At 39.1% G+C, this 12,645-nt stretch overlaps 1 protein-coding gene across 6 annotated transcripts in view; it reads left to right on the top strand.

The window, feature by feature from the left end:
- Positions 1 to 12,645, top strand: part of SULF2 (sulfatase 2) — a 117,024-nt gene that overhangs the window by 16,245 nt on the left and 88,134 nt on the right. The gene's annotated exons all lie outside the window — the stretch shown is intronic.

Below are 12,645 nucleotides of genomic sequence, written 5' to 3'. Positions count from 1 at the left end.
AGGAGAGACTGTTCAGATTTTGGGAAGCTTCAGTGGAACATATGGTGTACTGAACTTTGGTAATGTCCCCTGATTTTAATGTGGTTTGTGTTGAGAGCAAAGATACAGGAAACAATCCACTAAATGTCTACAAAACTTTCAAGAAATTATTCAGACCCTTTTTTTACTCTGATCTTAATTTAGTTTACTCATCTGAGACAAGTTAGAAATGAGTTTATTTTGTTATTAAGTGTGGCCACTTGGACTTTTGGTTAAATATTCAGTATTTGTGTGTGTATTTGCATACTTGCATTCAGAACTGAGTAAGTTGTATGCATGTGTGTGTATACATTGTACTTTGTACATCAAAATGATGTGAAATTAGTTCAAAGAGGTATGAATTGTAATGGCAGACTTGGTGCCCTGGTATCCAAGATACATTAGCATGCTGATAAGTTACTTGTTTTCCTGCTGTGAGAACTGGTTGCTGTATTTGATTCTTTAGCTGAATACAAACTAAATTAAATCTGCAGTGACCTATATTGTGCTCTAGCTAATGACCCAGTTAACCTCTGGTTAATTTTCTGTCTCTTGGTGTCCTGGGAACAGGGACATGTTTACTTCAGTTGCCACAAACCTTTAGAAATGTGCCACTGGCATTTATTATTCTAGAGCTGTGTGTTTTAACAGAAATTAGCTAATGGGCCATGGGGGTCTGCAGAAGTTGTAGAATGCCAATGAGGAGCTTTCTTTCTTTTTTTTCTCCACCCTGATTTACATTACTAAGCTTTTAGCTTTTCTTGATTTCGTTTTTGTTTCTTGAGTATTGATCTGTCTCCTGTGGAGGAAACAAACTATTTGCTTAACGTGCAGGAGGACATTATTGTTGGCAGCTTCCCAGGGGCTCCCCTCTTTTGCATGCTTTAAATTAAACTAGAACCAGTACAGATATTGGTAGGCAAGTTTGTAACTGATGCAGTTCTGTTATTGCATGGCTGTGTTATGCAAATGAATCCAAATATAACCATAAAATAATAATGAAGATCTTGTCTAAGGGCAGAGCTGAATACCACTTTTCTGATGCAAATGGGCTTCTCTGGCACCTGGGTGGGCTCATCTATGAAGTATATGTTCTTTTTCAGGAAATGAAGTTGCACAACAATCAGGAAAAAAAGACGGAACGATTATTCACACCCATGTGCAGTAGCAGTTCATATTGTCTGTCACAGACCTATTAAGTAATTCATAATCCAAAACAACCTGAACCTTTTCTGACATTTAGAACATCCAGTGCTTACAGGGTGGGGCTTTGAGAAACAGCTGTTCTAGAGCCAATCCTTTCTGCTCCATCTGTTCCTTGAAGTTTTTACCACAAATTTCCTTTGGAGATGAAATCCTTTCTTATTTTTTCTTTTGCTCATGGAAGCAGCAGCAACAGGTAGAAACAACTTCCTGAGTGCTCAGCCTTGTGCTGTGGTGGAGCTGCTCTGCAAAGAGCAGATGGAGACAGTTCCACAGTGTTGGCCGTGTAGACAGATGGGTTTGGAGGGGCACTTGGGCTGTTTCAGGCCACTTATTCAGACACTTGTTTTATTTTGGGACTTGTTATAACCCGAGAATCACTTCTTGATGATCGTAGGTTAAAAATACGCAACGTTGAGAGGGACAGAAGAAATTTCCATGAGTGGATTCTTGGGAACTTGTCCCATTCATCCAGGTGGTTGGAGCAGCACATGGAATAAGCAGTGTCTTTGCTCTGTGTGTGCCTTGAGCTCTGCAATTTGAGAGACCATCTACCTCCACCAGCTGGGGAGAGCTGGCATTCTCTTTTATGTGTCCTCATTTCCTTGTTACCTGTAAAAAAAACACTGAACACAGAGAGAACATTCCCGAGATAGGATTGTACAACCTTTTTCACTTGCTGTGGAACCACTGCCATCCAAAGTGGACTTTGTGTATGTTCTACCTGGTGGTTAAATGAATTTCTCCTCTCTTTTAAGAGCCTGTAGGTAAAGGATCCACCACATTATATCCTACTGGGCACTGCAACCCTTATTCTAAGGGGGGGGGGAAATTGTGATTCTGTAGAAATACTACTGAAGTTATGGTTTGTTATGTTGTTACGATGTTCAGGCTTTGTGCCTGGACTTAAATGATGAAAAAGTGTCCTCTATTTTTCCTGGTATTATTGTTTTGATTTGTTTTCTTATTGTAGAGGAAGAAGCAAAATACCAACCTCTGCCTTGTTTTGATTTTCTTGCAAATTAAGTCCAAACCAAAGGAATTTTTAAGTTGCAAAAATCCCTCTCTCTTTACTGACTGGAGTGTCTTGAAGATGAAAACTTTTCCAGTCAGTCATCAGAGAGTACAGGGAATGCTGTGTACAAAGGGAGCTACAGTGCCCCACAGCTTAGTCCCTGGGCTTTTCTGTTTATGAGCTTATTCTGTCAGGGTCTGTTAGTTTTGGTATTGTTAGTGGTTTAACAGGATTTCAGACTTGGTGGTGGTCTCCAGGGGTCCTTTCCCTATTTCACCTCTGAGTATTCCTACTGCTAGAGGAAAAAAAAGCAACTGTGACTGAGAAGATTGGAATTACACACAGTGTAATTCCCTTATTCTAAAAATTTATAAGGGAATTGCTTCTCTTGGTTAGTGGTGGTGAGGAACCAAATTGCCAGCTTTTGAAAGAGTGGGAATATGCTTTTTGGATATTTTGCATCCTAAGCTCAGTGATATCTCTTTCTTGTCTTCTCTTGTGTTTAAAAAGAAATCAGTGAGAGAAGTTGTTCCTTTATAGATGTGTGTGATGTTTCTATTAATTTGTACAAATCTGCAGTCGGTGCTGTTGAGCCAGCACTTGTTCAGGTTGAAGGCTGAACCTGAATTCCATCAAGACCAGGTAAGAAAAATATATTGAGTGTATTAAACTGTGCTCTGGATAATATTCTCATGTGGTGTGTGTTCAGATTAAGTTTTGTGTGTAAAAATAATTTTACCCTCTTGTTGATGGGCCAATCTGACATCATGCATTCATTTATCACAGGTAATTTCTGAATACCTTACAGTGCAATAAATTGTCATCTACTCTCAAAGATGAAGGTGTGAAAGCATAAGAAGGAAAAAGTTAAAACATTTCTGGAATAAGATATCAGCAAGAAATTTCAGAAATGCTCTTCACTGAATAAGATTCTCATTGCATGTATTTGCAAGAAGGGAGAAGTTTTTTTTAAAATACTTTGAATTATCACAAAAGATTTCATATAATGCTTGATGAATATCATAGTAAATAATCTCTCTGAAATGCTTTTGTTTATAGAAAAGAAATTGCCTTCCTAATGGTTCTTAACTGAACTCTTCAGAGCTTCCACTCTTGTGTTTGATTTCCCTCTTCCCTGTACTTTTACATGGATACCTGCAGGAAGGTTAAATGCTGCTGCCCACGGTGTGGGCACGTGAGGAGACTTTAGATACCACCTCTCTTTGTCTCAGAGGACTGGAAATACTTTGCATAAATATTCTGTAATATAGGTATGGTATGAAACTCATCTCACATTTGTGCTTGAAAATACTTCTTTTTGAAGTGTGAACACTCCAATGGAAAAACAGCATGTTGTTTTGGGGTTAGATTTGTATTTAAAAGGCAAATATGTGAAAAACAGAGTTAGGTTTTGATCTTACAGACATGACTGTAAGTGGTTTGGTAACGACATTCATGAACCTACTTGTTTAGCCCGATGGATATAATTTCAAAACCCTTCTTCCCAAAAGTTAAGATGTAAATTGCCAGGCAGCTCGAGGGGGAAGGACCACAGGAGGTTAGTGCTGGTTGTTTGTGGATGCTGATTCCATTACTGTACCTAAGATTTGAATACATATTTAGGGTATTGAAATCTATCCTGTTACAGTTTTGATTTCAGTCAGAAATTAGACACTCCAGGGCTGGAACTGTGGACAGTTCCTACCATGTAAATCTTGTTTTAATAACAACTTCTTTAAGCTTTAAAATGCTTTCAAGACTTGTTTCTTTTTTGATAAGGAAATGGTGTATAATGATGGTATATAATGCCTTTGAAGTGAATTACTTTGTTAGATGTTTTGTTTTATAATGGTAGTATCCATGATGATTTAGAGAATGTTGAGTATGAGACCCAAACTATATTACTCTAACAGAGCAAGTTCTATTTACTGACATGGTTTTGTGTGGGGAAAAACAGTTAAAATAGCTTATTAACATCTGATTTATCTTTATGGGGGAAATAAAATTTGATTTTGCAACATCATTTTACCTGCAACAGGAAAAGAATGTAAAATGGGTGAAGTAGTTTGTGAAAACTTATTACACATAAAAAATAGGTATATTTTTGTTACAGCTCTTGCCCTCCTCCTGTTCCCCTACCCAGAAGATCTTGGGTTTGTTGACATGAAGTCAGTGTGATGCAATATGATGGGATAGGAAAAATGCTTCCTGGGAAACCCTATAAATGATGCTCTGGGAAACCTGATGTGCTCTGTTTGGGTTACTGTGCAGAGAACACTGTCAGTGCAACACTGCCCCTGTTTACACACTTAGAGCTGGGTTTGACAGTGGCCCAGTATTTGTCTGATGTAGTTTAAAAAAAAAATCAGATTTATGTCACAGTCTGTAGGTTTTACTAAATTTAAATATTTGGAAAAAACCCCAGTGTTTTCTTTATTGTGAAGTACAAATCTACAATTAAAATAGTTGGAAAAAAGAAAAAGAGCAGTTCTTGGAAAACTGGTTTTGTATTTGCTTTTAGTGAACAGAAGTAACAGATTTCATTCTCCCATCCTAGAAACAGAGCAATATATTCCTGGTAAACTAACAAGATTTTCTTACTTTCAAGCATCCAGTTGACCTTGACTGCAGTCAGTGAATAATCTTATTCTGTCTTCTTGCTGCACTCGTTATAAAGTGAGCAAATAGGGGTGTGCAGATGTTTGTATTTGACCTTCTCCATGGGTTGTGTGCCTGATGGAGTGGTGGGGCAGCCTTCTGCTGCTTTGGAACCTGGCTCTGCCCTCCTGCTCCTTGGGCTGGAGCTGTGGGTGGAAGGAGGAGACAACTTCCACTGCTGTGGGGCTGCTTTGAGATTGGTGACTTAGACATCAAACTGGCTCATAGCCCTACAAGATTCAGGTTGAGGAGCTGAAAGTGGAACTGAATAATTCAAACTGTCTATTTACTGTTTAATTTGGGCTGTTTTTTTGAGCTTTTCCTTTGCCTTTTCATGTTGTGCTGTGCATTTATTTTAGAAAAATGTTTTCTGTAAATCAGCTGAAAACTTGGCAGTAGACATCAGCTCTCACTTCTGTGGGTTGCAGGACTGAGGATCTCTTTTCTGCTGTGGTGTGTGGCTGATAAATTTTAATGTTACTTCTCTTAGCAGATGTTAGATGGGAAAGGATCTTGTTGGGAAGTAGGTGTTGAAATAGATATTTTCATAATGCTAAAGGCCAGGCATGTATGGCTTGGCTATGAAACAAATGATTGCCTTTATGTACTTGCTTGGATTTTAAATAGAGGGAAAAAAAATTGGTGGTTTTGTGTGCTTTGTTTTTTTTAATTTGTCTAGTCTGAGCATTTGATGTTAGGAAGTGGTGAACTTGGAACCTTGGGACAACGTACTTCTTGCTGTTTATTACTTTGCTGATAACACTAGGAATATGTGTGTGGGGTTTTCATATTTTTGCTGTTTGGGGTTATTTTTTTATGCCAACTGTTCCCCACCCCCCAGTATATAATAACAGACATGTAGTTTTCATTCTGTGTTTTCATTTCATTCATTTCATTTCATCTTGTTGCTGGGTAGATCACTTTGAATTTTAATACTTAAACTGTATAAAGATTACCTTCCTGCCTTTTGATCAAGCATCCATGTTCATTAGAAATATGAAATCTAAGGTATTTTCATGCTGAACTTAGAAATGTGTTTCAACTGTTTGTCTCCTGTGGGTTATACCTACGAATATTTAGTTAAGAAATAAGATGAAACAGATCAACAGAGAAATGACAGAAAGGAATAAAGCTTTTTACAAATAAAATGTCCAAGTTATTTTCTGTGCTACAGGTGACCAGGCAAGTGCCTGGCAGAGGGTCCAGTTGCATGCACTGAATTAGGCTATTTGTCATACACAAGACACCTTGGATAAGTTGTACTGAGCTTTTTGTTAATTATTTATTTATTGTTTTGTATCATATTTCTCTTAAACCTCCTTTTTAAAAAAAAATTAGTATTACAGCTGCACTCTATATGCACGAGAGTGCTACAGCTTAAAATGTCCAAAATATAAATATGCTTTTAAGGCATGTTCTTTTTAAATATGTTACTGTAAATGGAGCAAGCACCAACATTTTTATGCAGGCATGAATGCTAGCTTAAATTTACATATCCTGCTGCTGATGTTACCTCCTTTATAGCTCAAAATGCAGGAGACATTTTGCTTGCTTGATGTGAAATTTTGTCTTGCAGAGTTGCCATGAGTGTGACTGTGTTTGTGACAATTACTCACCCCTGAGTCTGGGCACAAAGTTCACCAAGCTGTGCTTGCTTGAAGTGTAGCTGGAGGGTTGGGAGTCTTCAGCAATAGCTGCAATTCAAGTTTGTGCTGCCAATGTAGCCCCCAACTAAAAAGCAGCAATGTTTCAATTTTAATGTGTCTCTGTCATCCAGAGATTTGTTTTCACTTGTTTCATCTGATCAGGCTGTGGCAGTTCCAGTTCATCTGTGTGCTTGCTCTGTACTTGGAATGAACATATAGAAATACAGAGAGTCTCATCTTTTGTAAGGAGCTGTGACATGCTGGTTTCCACTTTGAACCAAATTCTAAAGAGGAGCAGCATTTATTTCTTAGTAAAAGCCTGAAGCTAATTCCATCTGTAAATTTGTGATGCATTCTTACAGTTAAGGAAGCTGCAGTGACATGTCTGTGTCCGAATTCTGTCCTTTTTAAATGCTAATTCTTCACATTTCTCCAGACCTTGCTTAATGTGTATGTGTGTGATGTCATGTATGATGAATTATGAGTTTGAATAACCTATGCTTCAAATTTAAGATGTGTTTAATTAACTGCATAAAAATGTAAGAGATTGGAGAAGGCTTCTCCTTCAGATCTCTTCAGAATTTCTTCTGAACATTCTTGTAATGTTAGAGCAGTTGTTTGAAAAACAGTAACAATTACAAATTTTAGAACTAAGATGCAGTAGGTTCTGCTCTGTGTGGCTTTACATGCACCATATACTTAGTTCTTGTTGTACTGTGTTGTACATACCAGTAATAACAACAACTTTGGGCAATTTTATGGTAAACCGAAATCTTTTCTTGTACTTTTTGGCTGTACTTCTTTATCACAGAATAATGAAGGCTGGAAGGGGCCTGTGGAGGTCATTTAGCTGAATTCCTTCCGAGCAGGAGATTACTCCAAAATTAAATTCCGATTTATTACTGCTGTCCCTTGCTTAAATAGGAACTGCCTCCTTCCAGGTGAGGTGCAGCTGAAGTGATATTATGTCTGACCTATTTATTCCATCCAGTCAGCCTCTGTTATGGAGATGGGAATCTCTGCTGCCTCTGCTAATGCAGACTGCAACAGGAATACCCCACTGCTGTGGAGAGATGTCTTCATTACAATTAACCTGTAGAAGTTACTAGGGAAAACCTGGAGTACTTGCTGAATAACTCACTTTTCCACATGGCAAGTCTAGAATATGCTGCAAGTATCATCCGCTCCCCAAAGCATGTGCCAAAGAGAATGAGGAGACAACGTGGCTCCTGTGGAGATCTCTGCTGGCACAGCTGGTTTCTGGCCCAGGTGCCCTCCTGTGGGACAGAGGCAGTTTGTGGCAGTTGTTACCCACCTGAAAAGAGAGGGGAGGCTGTGTAGGGTGCAAACCAGGGGGACTGGGAGCTCTTGGGTTTGCTGTGGCTGGTGATGGTTATTTACTGGTTGAGGGGATCAAACTGAGTCATCCTGTCATGTGGAGCTGGAAGGAGGATTCCCGGGGTGATTCTGGCTCTGAGTCCATGGCAGTGACTACACTGGGGCTGCCCAGAGCCTGCAGATTATTTTATCCACTTTGTCCTCTCCTGAACTTCCAGGCTGCTTCACTGGTAGCTCCCTTCCCCTGCACTAGTGTTGCCTCAGCCTTTGCTGGGTTCAGAGGGAGCCTGTTCTTATTGGAACAATATTTGTTCCAGTATTTGTTTTGTTCTTAGCTAATTTAGCCATCACACTTAGTTTATGCTGGTGGCTAAAAAGGAGTTACAGCTGAAATTGTTAGAAAGGATAAGAGGTTAAAGGAGACAAGAATTTCTGTTCGGTTGTTCACATAGAATGGGTGTGATGATTGGTGTGAAGGTGGGATGGGGAGAAGTTTGTGCATTGTATTTTGGATTTATTTTATTGCTTGAATTCAAATAGAATGGTCATTGTTTGTTGTTTTTCATTGTTACCATCAAAAATCTGCCTGGTATTAGCATTTTTGAAGCTAAATTCCTTTCTTTTTTTTCCCTCCCTGTCATTTTTTTGTGTTCTCTGTTACAGTTTCTTGCTACCACCATTAGTTTTGAATGTAGCTGCCTTTCACTGACAGTTTGTTGCAGAGAATACTGTACCCCAAAGTGTTTAGCAAAATATGACTGGTAACAAATTTCACTGTTTCATTTTCTTCAAATGTTACATTATCTAGGCCATAGAATAAAATAACTGTGTAAATAATTTAGCATCAAACTTTTGGGAGCTCTACATTCGATCTTACAATATAAGCACATTTCAGTTTAAACTGAAACTTTGGAATAACAAATTAAAGACAAATAGCAGATGGCTTCCTACAGAAAAATATCCATAGCTGACTTTCTATTTCAGAAGAAAGATGCTTAAATGGGAACAGCAACAATTACTCTTACAACTTCTGGAAAATACAATAAACATTTCTTAATGTCCACAATATAATGCTGAAATTTTTTCCCAAATGTACCTTTTTTCTTAATGGATTTTCACAGTAAAAATATCATACTCCACAACACACATTTACACATAATACACAGGTCAAAATTAGCATGCAAGGCATGTGGTTAAAAGATGAGCACAGTTGGCATTTGAACATCAGTTTTAATTGAGGCTGTTCCTACATTTTGGACACTTCAAGGCAATTAATGGCAGTGTTGCAGTCCTCCAAGAAAAATTAATTGTCCCTGCTGATTCCTAATTCCTGTGCCTCCTTCTTAAAACTGTTTTCTGATAGCCCAGCAGGTTTGGAGAGCCAGTGTTTGTTTATACAGAATATTTCATTGCTTTGAGGGGAGGATGTGGGCATTTAAAAATTTAGCAGCTGTTTCAGGTCACTTACAGCTTAAGCAGCTCTTTCGTTTTGAATGATTTATTTAGTTGGGCTCTCATTGAGATGTCAGCAGTTTGCAGAGACTGTAACCACGTGAAGAAAAGATGCTAATTTGTCTGCTTGAGAGAAGGGGAGTTGTTTGTAGTCAGAGGGAAAAAAGCATGAGTTCGTTTTGTGGGTCTGACACGTTGGCTATCCGCAGATGCAGAACTGACAGAAAGGTGGCTGTCAGCCATGCATTTGTGATTAGAGACTGAGAAGGGGTGAGCATGTGAGGTTAAAGGAAGGTAGCAGAGATTGGAACAGGATCCTCCTCCAGAAAAACGTGAGAGAAGGTGCATCTGTACATCCTCAGAGGGAAAACTAGAGGGAGTTGTCAGAACTGTGAGCAGATGTGAATGCGGAGCTGCGCTTTCCCCCAGCTTGAGAATGAGATAAAGTACATGACCTTAAAAAGAAATGTTAAATTAGATATGGCTGTAAAGTATATACCTCCTGACTGACTCATCTGCTGTGACAGTTCACAACAGTAGGAAGTTTGTCAGATGTATGGCACAATTGCTTAAAAAAAAATAATTCAAAGTGAGTTTGACAGGAACACTGAAGTCATTTGATGCAAACCTCATTTGCAGATGTAAATTGATAATTTCTGGAAATCAGAATGATGGATGTCATCTGTGTAAACTGGAGTGCTTTGGCTGAACAAGTATTATGGGGGTGATAAAGGGTTTCACTGTTTTCTGAAATACTGCATCTTGGCACCTGGAAGGAGTAGGACAACAGCAGGCTTAGATGATGATGTTGAGATGATGCTTTTTTAAATGCCTATCCAAAAACTGTTTGCATTTCAAGTTGGTGATGCTTTTCCCCTTAGAAAACAATAACTATTATTGACACACTTTTAGAACTAGCTTTAGATGTCTGGTTTTGGTTTTGCTTTGTTTGCTTTTGCTGTCAGATGGATTGCTGCAGGCCAGTCTGTGAGAGGGATGGATGGGAGCCTTCAGGTTCAAACCATTGTGTTGTAGCTAATGAGTGCAGTAAATGCTGTAGTAACACTTGTTCTCCTCTGTGTGTGAGCCAGCTGTGGGAAGAGCACGGAGGTGCATCTTGCCAGCAACCTAAATAGCTTTTTGGCAACAGCAAGAGGGCTCCAGCAACTGAGGGCTTGTAGGTTTACTTTCAGGTTCCAGAGGGAGGTTTGCAGGTGTAGTTAAAAGGACCCTGAATTCTGTTTCACCCTCCTTGGCTGCTCTATCGGCCTTTCACCTTTCTGGCTGTTAGGAGTAATTAACAGCTAATGGGTGCCTCGGCTCTAATAGAGGAAAGAAACAGGTTAAAGACCTGTGACAGGTTGGCTCCGTGCCAGTAAATTTATGGAGTGTTTTAGATGAGTTCTGAGGATATCACATGAGAATATAGTTCACTAGAGACTAGTTAAAGATGTGTACTGTTTCAGAGATTCATTAGGAGGCACTTGGAAGTTGAATGATGATATATACGTTGCAAACCACGCTAAGTTCTGCTTTTCAGCCTGTCTTTCATTTAGTCATCTCATATATTAAAAACCGCTGCGTTTAAAGGGAAAGGATCAATTAAAGATGACTGGGACAAATTGCACTGTCTGTGACACTTGTACAAGTAAATTTATTTGATTGTTTAACAGGGTGCATGTTTGTTGTGTAAGAATTATGGTTATTACTGTGCTTGAGGGCAATCACTTTAATGTTTTTGTACCCTATGAAATAGAATACTTAATAACAGAAAGAAATACTGAATTATGTCCTTGATCTTTAGTCCTATTCAGTTACGACACTAAACCCAGGGAGGGCTGAATAATCTTAAAGTAATCTGCAATAATGTTATGGTGAACTGCAAGTAAAAGTTATATCTGGTATATATATTCTGCTGAGATAGCAGGCAGGTTAACCATTGACTTTTTTTTTGTGGATTTCTAACCTTGTTGATGTTGAACCTTTCATCTTTGGAAAAGGGAAATACAGTTTGGTCCAAAACTGACACTTGTAATACATCCTTAATGGGTTTTGACTCACTCCAGAGAGGATTGTAGTGCAGTGTGAGACTCTGCTGGGTCAGTTGAGTGGATCCTGGTGTGTGCAGTTAGAAGCACACATGGGTTGTAGGTGTCCTAATGCTTCTGTGTCCAGGCCCATGTGATTATAGGATGATTAGGGAGATGGGGGGTGATGTGCTGGGCTGGAAAGATGTTTGTCTTTGGAAGAGAAGTGGAAACAACTGGCCCAAGAAGTTTTTATGGTTTTGACGAGGTGGATTGAAGGTAACAAGAGGTGACAGTTAAAACAGAGGGACTGAACTTCCCAGGGCTGTGGATCAATGTAAGCTTATATAGTAAGGTTGGATACTAGGAAGAAATTCTTTACAGAGAGGGTATTCAGGCATTGGAATGGGCTGCCCAGGGAGGGGGTGGATTACTGTCCCTGGAGGTGTTTAAGGAGAGACTGGATGTGGCATCAGTGCCATGGGCTGGGAACCACAGTGGGGTTGGATCAAGGGTTGGACTTGATGATCTCAGAGGTCTTTTCCAACCTGGCTGATTCCAAGATTGTATGACTCTATACTAAGGGAAACATTGGAATATGATTTGTGAAGCATCCCTAATACTGGCAAAGGGATGAACTAATATTCTGATATGGGACAAACACAGTTCGTGGTTATGCCCTTCATTTTGGGCTGTCTATAGAGCTGAGTAGAGATTAGTGATAAACATTTATTTTTTTTCTGCTTGGTTTTCGTTGTGCCCGTGAGCTTTGCAAGTGTGTTTTAATCAAAAGCTGAAGTTCATCTTGTGCATTGTCTCAGGCTTTAGGCTGAGACACTTTTAATTTTAATACTACCTCAAAGGTGGTTTTTATATATTTCTGAGAATATCTGTGTAACAGTCCAGGCCTCGCCCTGTTGAAGAAGTGTGTAATCCCTATATTTGCTAATTTTAGGTTGGTGTTTCCCTTTCAAGGTATCTGAATATCTCCATAAAGCACTGTCTGTGAAGCTGTAAGCAGTTGTCAAAGCCCAGCTGGTGAAGTCCACACTGCTCCAGAACATAAAAATGATCTGTTTGTTACCTGTAGTGTCATGACTTGTTTCCTTGAACAGTAATTGATGTCGATTGGAGATGATGTCTATGAACTTGAAATTGTGTTGTTTATCTGCCAGGGACCTTGAGAGTGTGATCTTCTAACTCAGTCACAGTGGTATGGATTCCATTTGTAGTGCAGAAATTGTCTAGGGACATAAATTACAGCAATTAAAATTAGCTAGAGGAGAGA

Source organism: Manacus candei, unplaced genomic scaffold, assembly GCF_025592945.1.
Source record: "Manacus candei isolate 608988 ecotype Guabito, Panama unplaced genomic scaffold, ASM2559294v1 h1tg000057l, whole genome shotgun sequence".
In the NCBI taxonomy this organism is placed as follows: domain Eukaryota; kingdom Metazoa; phylum Chordata; class Aves; order Passeriformes; family Pipridae; genus Manacus; species Manacus candei.
The sequence above is the reverse complement of the archived record's forward strand: the minus strand, read 5'-3'. Positions and strand labels throughout refer to the sequence as shown.